The following is a 7,079-nucleotide window of genomic DNA, read 5'->3' as shown; positions in this document are numbered from 1 at the left end:
AAACATTAGTCCAAGCTCCCTGCTTGAGACAACTACCCCGACCTATTATTCAAACGGCCCTACGTGATCTGTAGCGTGTCTCATTCGATTGTGTGTTCGTATGAAACTATGTCATCTGATAGTAGGTTCATATGTTCGAACTACTGTCTGTTCCTTCATAACTTGTAACAGAGATGTTAGACAGGAGAACAGAGTTAACTATCGTCATTAGAGACCTGTACCTCTTTACCTAAGCTTTATCATGTAGAGGAATAGGATTAGCCATCATCATTGGCAGAAGCGATCAAGCTATCGCATAGAAGCTTGTACGATCATACCTATCTTCATCATGTAAAACTTCAGAAGAATATACTATTTTTTATCCCACTTAGTTTGTTTTCTACAGAACCTCTACACCGAACCATGAGTTTACACATCGTCGTAAAGATAATACCGACTTCGTAAGTGATCTACAAAACCCCAGACACTCCATTGAAGATGGAAGTGCAATATCCAACCGACTTAGCGTATAGATTATCGCTAGTCTAACATTACCTCATAGGGCGCCTTATCATACAAGGCACTAGCCCTAATACAGCCACCAATACTAAAAGCATAGTCATCCCACATCCCAATTGTTTTAGCATAGAAAATAACTTATGTTCCTAGGTACACAATCATAAGCGCTTCTAAAATCAACAAAGATTACAAAAGCTCAATTTCTTCCTCCTAGCTACGTCCACCAATAGCCTTAAAGTTACTGATATGCTCTACACATCCCCTCCTGCTTACTTCCTGCTTGCTCCCTTCACGGCTTAAACCACTGACTAAGACTAGCACATAAGACCATATCTTAAATCTTAGCTATACTATCAATTACATTAATGCCTCTCCAATTACCAGGAGAAGCCCTACTTCCTCGTTTGAATATTTTATGCATCTTTGCTGCTATCCAACTTAATGGGTAAAAACTAGACAAAAACAAATTATTAAATATGTAGCAATTAGCATGATCCACTCAAACAGTAACATTTTGAACAAACCTGGGGGTAGACCGTCAGGTCCACTGGCTTTACCGGGCTTTAACCTTTTTACCAGTGTCTGTACCTCAGCTGGAGTAATAGGACCGTCTAATACAGGTATAGTTAGATCTGAATGAAAAATAGTCTATATTAAGACTGTCTACATTAGGAGGGTTTAAATATTTGCTCTAAATATTTTGAATTGCTCATCACTCGGCTTAGAGTCTGAATTACTTGGGGTCATCTTATTTTCATTTGCCTTTTCCCCAATCAATTGCACCCCAGATCAGAGCCTGATCATTCTCCTCCAACAATCCATCCCATCTATTCTTGCCATTTAATAAAATTCCTTCAGGATTCTCATGAGATACACTAGTGGAGGCACAATCATTAAGTATTGCTAAGGCGTAAGGCTGACAAATCTACATACTCATCTCTATCTAGACTAAGCTTAGTCAGAAACACATCACAGTATCTTTTAAAACTGAATTTGATGTCACAGAAGTAGTCTTGCTTACAGAGACTAAAACCGTTTCTCAGCCTAACTTACTATTTTATTTATTGTTATTTGTAACTTTTTCGGCTACAGTCATGCGGGTGGCAGCAAAGGATATTGACAAGTCATACACAGTGTCTTCGAGGCCTCTTGGAATAAGAGCTGCAACACTGTTTATGGCCAGAGCAAAAAGTGTTACACTGAAAACACTGCCCTGGTAACACTACCTTGGCACCTTTTCTCTGATAAAGGACTGCCAACTTAACTTTAAAATACGTACGATGTAAAAATTTCACAAGTAAAGGCAATTTGCCTCTTAGACCATTATTATGCATAGTCTTCAGAATCCCAAGTCTCCAAGCAGTATCATATGCCTTTCTTAAATCAAAAAACAATGTCACATGGCGATGTTTAGAGGCAAAGACTTCACAGACAGAGGCTTCAAGTTGCAGCAAGATGTCCAGGGTGGAGTGCATTTTTCAGAAATCACACTGAGAAGGTATTAGAATATTGTTGTTATCTAGATACCACATTTGTCTTACATTTACCATTTTTTCCATCAATTTACATATAGCAAGTTAAAGCAATGGGGTGGAACTTGCTGCACAGAGAGGATCTTTTCCAGGCTTAAGGAATGGTAACATGGTAGCTAATTCCCATATGCTAGGGTAGCTGCTTTCATCCCATGTTCCTATTGATGACACGGATTATAAGTTTTGTTCCTTGAAATTTTTTAAACATTTCATAAGGATCTCATCTGGACCAGGGGCAGTGTTCTTGCTCCTAGCTAATGCAAGAAATTCCCTTTCAGAAAAAGGCATATTATATGATTCAGCTTTGTTTGATAAAAAGTCAAATGCTGTTGTTCTTCCATCATTCTGAAATTATGTCCTGGGGAACTATTTGTTGATTTTTCAGAGACTCTAGCGAGTGTTTCTGAACATTAACTTCTGTGGCATCAGTGAGATGATTATTAATTTTAAGTACTGGGAGGAGGAATTGTGTAAATTTACCCTGAATTTTTCTTATTTTCCTCCAAAAGCTACAGACTGGTTCCATTGAACACAAGACTAATTTCCAATATTAAGTCTTTCTTTAAGAACTAACTTTAATATACAATAAAAGCAAGGTTGCACAATAGTATGTTACAGCTTATATGCTTTATTTATATTCTTGGTTCAGGTTTTAATACACCATGATAAATTTATCTCTGGTATTTTACAGCCTATATGCTTTATTTCTACTGGACACTTAGGTATTAGTTCAGTCTTTAATCAATGAAAGTTATTTAAAAAAAATGGGCTAGGACATAGGTATTCAGTTATAGTTAAGTTCAAAATTTTTACACCTGGAATCCATCCAGACAAAATACTTTAATTTCAGCTTTTAACAATCGTCTGGAATCTTATATTTTCATTTCACCAAGTATATAAAACTAAGCCAGTTTCAGGTACTGAAAGAGGAAAACACCTTAAGTCTTAAGTGATTGTACATGTGTTTTGATTACAGGCTTTGTAATCAAAGATTTCACTTTACAGTTAACCATATAATAATTAATAAGATTTTAAAACTACTGGTCAAGCAAACAACTAAAAAAGTTTAGGCATTTAATTCTGACTTGTGCCAGAAAATAATAAATTGCTTTCTTACATACTTGCAAGAGCACCATTCAAAACTATTGGTAATATGTGGTAAAAGTTGGTACCTCAGTAAAGCCAGGCTCCATTCTCACCTCCCATGAACACTTTGGAGTAAAAGCAACAAACAAAGGTGGTCTTCAATAAGAAGTGTTTGCATGGTCTTCAAAGATCCAAAACATCCTGCAATCCAAAAACACTCAGAAATGTTTGTAACTTACAGGAAAAAAATTTTAAAGACTTATAAAAAGGATTTAATTAGTATGATGGCTTGAACACCACTGAAGTCATAGGTTTGAAACTAATAACAATTGGTACTATGACAAATTAGGCTATTTTACGTAAAGTCCACAATTAAATTTCTATAAAAAAATTTCTAAAAAATAATTAATTTCAATTTTAATGTTAAACGCAATGTAATAAAACTGATAAAGAAAAATTACTGCTTAATTTTGAAAATTTATTTAATTAAGGTAATCAACTAGTAAGAAGCTACTGTAACTAAAACCCAAAGTTTACATTAACTATTTGCCATCTTATTACCAAAAAGTGAATCTAAAAGCATTTAATTTTTTTCACTTTTTTAAAGAATAGAAATAACTTTTAGGGAAAAACTTACAATTTTAATAAAAAGGTCTTTAAACTGCATTTTAAATTTGATCAATCTTTACAATAGATCAAACTTTCTCTTAAACAGACCAACAATACAAAGGCTAAGACCAGAGTAGCAGCTGCCCAAAAAACCCACCCCGGCAACTAAAATTACCCAAAAGGGTGTAAAAAGTCAAATGACCAGACAATCTTTTTAAAAGATCAAAACGCCAGTTACCAAGAAAAATGGTATTTGTCAAGAGTAAAACATGTACCTGTATTATAGCAAGGGTATGATTTTATACAAACCATTGTATAACACATCTGTATTGAATTTTATTAAATTGAAAATATGGCCTGTTCATTGTATGACTGGTATTATCTCCAATTTTAAGCTTTAAACTGACTTTGCAATTTAATTACGTTAATATAAACAATGAACAAATTGCTCTTAAAAAGTTTAACTTTCCCAATACAAGAATGTTAAGAGATATTGCCATAAGGCTGTTTAACTAATCTGCAAAAAGCTTTTACTTTTAACACTTAAATTGAGAAGGACAGATGTTACCCCAAAAACGGGAAAAATTTATGCAATAAAAAGGTTTTACAGAAATAGAGCTCTCAATACTTTAAAAATGTTATCAATATAGATCACTTATGAAGCTGGAAAAAAGTGCAAGCAAACCAAGGGACCAGAGGTACCCAAAAGTGCTAAAACATGAAACTGAAGAACTTTAATATCAACACCAACTGCCGAGAAAAATTGCAAATTCCCAATTTGTCTGGACGCAAGGGAACTAGCTTTATCGATAAGATTATTGTATATAAACTATTGTTAAACCTATGTATTTTATTAAAATGAAAATAGCCCTGTTCATTGTATACCTGGCATTACTATCAAACTAAAACCTTTACAAGCTTTAAATTGAATAGGAGTTACGTTAATATTAACAGTGAACTAATGGAAGCTAAAGTTTAACATTCCGCATAAACAGTATTCAGATAAATCTTTTTACTTTAAGGAATATTAACATACGTGATTATACTACCTGCAAAATTTGTATGTTAATCTTTTAAGCTGATTATTACAGAAGTAAAAGTAAATACAGGAGATTTATGCAAATATAAGAATATGCAAACCCACATGTCAATAAAACTCAATACCCAAATTTCTCAATACAAACCAACCACATATAAAGCCTCTGACCAAAAGAAGCAGCTGCCCCTACCTCGACAAGAAAAGTGTGCTAGCAAACCAACGGACCAGAGATACTCTGTGCTAAAAAGTGCTAACAAGTGACAGCAGAAATGACTGATTGAAAGATGAACATGACCGAGCAAATCTGCCTATGGACATTCACCTTCATTGTAAGATTATGATTGCATACAAGCCACATCTAAACACAGGCCTGTCTATTGTACTAAAGTAAAAATGTGGGAGTGTTCATTGTATGTCTGGCATTACTAAGACTATCCGAGCTACAAATTATCTATAGTGTTAAGTTGAATTTAATTCTAAACAAATGGAAGCTGTAGTTTACATTAAAATTCAAAATAAAAAAAAATTAATTTCTGAAGCACAAAATTTAAGTGTTAATGTAATGGAGACTAAAATACAAGTTAAGAATTATCAAACCATTGTTAAAAACGTACACCTTTAAGTATTAGTCAAGCTAAGTAACTGCCCCATTTTGAAACTAATATCTTTAGAACTTTAAAATTAAATTCTTAATGAAATGAACTTAATATTCCAAAGGAAAACCGAAAATTATTTAATTTAATTTATAAACTCCCGTTAAATTCTGTGCTCTTAATAACCATGTGCTCTTATTAACCCTGTACTCTTATTAATCAAACTTTAAAATTAAACAGTTTAGTTCATTCTTCACTGAAAGCGACAACTATAGAAAATATAAACAAACATTAAATATCCTCACTTTACTTATAATCTTTAAAAAATCTTAAAAGGTGCGTTAACTAATAAAACTAGGCAAACACCTGAAAAGAAACCCTCCCAAGCACCTGTCCATAGGTCCTAAGACCTATGGACCAGGGCATGGGAGGGGCCTCCACCCTACAGGCTGGAGGAAAAAAAACTCTGGTAGGTTGGTCAATAATAAATACAATGTAGAACTTAAAACCTCACCTGATTTTTCATCAGCCAAAAGTAGGAACAGAAGTGCCTCTCTGTATAGCACGAGAAGTAATTCTGGCTTCAAAACTCACTAGTAATTTCTCACAAACTTTTCTTCAAAGTGGTTCAGATACTGCGAAAACCTGTTAGTAGTTTTAAATTTTCAATCTAAAAGCAGACACCCTTTCTTCAGTTAAAAACTAGAAATCAAACTAACAAGAAACGGATGGCAAAGAATAAAGTTAACAAAAATTAAGAGTATTCCAAGAAAGTAATAAAGGCTTCTAACACCCATTTTCAAAGTACATTGCCTTATTTAATATTAACCTTCATTGACTGTTCTGATATCCTGATCCTGAAAAATATCGTTAGTACAGAAAAGAACCAAACCCCACTTATAGTTGCCATCCTAGGAAGAAAAAAAATTAAGAAGACTGAGCTTAAACTTTACAAAAAGTTAAAATAAATTTATTAACTATTCATTACTGCCCATGAATATCATGAAGTTAAATTATATTCACATCTGTCATGATCCGTACATCAAACTAAATAAAAAATTTAAATGTAATTAACCATGAATAGCAACTAGTTAAATTATATTCACATATGCCATAATCTGTGCATCAAACAAAGATGAACTTAAAGTAAGAGCAAGGCTACAATGTTTTAATTTACATCTAATACCGCTTAATTAAAGCAAGAACTAAAGCCTGCTACAACCAACCATGACGTTAAAGAACTAATATTTATAAGGAAAATAAATTTAAATTAACGCAATTAATAAAAACAGATGAAAAACTGTTAAACTTCGCATATACCGAGCTTTGAGGACCGTCACAATCACGACTAAACGTAGACCATCCTTCCAAACCACATCCTTTCTAACCACAAACTACTGCAACCGATAAAGATTTCCTTCGCATCGGGTAACCGACAACACCCAACAACACAGAAACGCAACAACACAATGAAAAGACACCGATCACGTAACCAATACTACGGAAGTGTAAATTTAGGTGAGCTTGCCGAAGAAAACAACCGTTACTGCTGACGTCACTATCAAGGATCATGGAGTCACTTCTCTTGAAACTTCGACTATTTACGCGAAAGAAAACGGCATCTTTCCTCTCTCTCTCTCTCTCTCTCTCTCTCTCTCTCTCTCTCTCTCTCTCTCTCTCTCTCTCTCTAATAAAAATTAGCAATGGAATAAATAATATTTT

At 33.9% G+C, this 7,079-nt stretch overlaps 1 long non-coding RNA gene across 1 annotated transcript; it reads right to left on the bottom strand.

The window, feature by feature from the left end:
- Positions 1–3,129: 3,129 nt before the first annotated feature.
- On the bottom strand, positions 3,130–6,844 carry LOC135218444 (uncharacterized). The gene is made up of 3 exons (XR_010315329.1): positions 6,678–6,844; positions 5,872–6,002; positions 3,130–3,317 (listed from the first exon to the last, which is right to left on the bottom strand). It is a non-coding gene; the product is annotated as an uncharacterized LOC135218444 (long non-coding RNA).
- Between the last annotated feature and the right edge of the window lie 235 nt (positions 6,845–7,079).

The sequence above is a fragment of the Macrobrachium nipponense genome, chromosome 9 (genome assembly GCF_015104395.2).
Source record: "Macrobrachium nipponense isolate FS-2020 chromosome 9, ASM1510439v2, whole genome shotgun sequence".
Classification (NCBI taxonomy): Eukaryota; Metazoa; Arthropoda; class Malacostraca; order Decapoda; family Palaemonidae; genus Macrobrachium; species Macrobrachium nipponense.
This window is presented reverse-complemented; position numbering and strand designations above follow the sequence as displayed.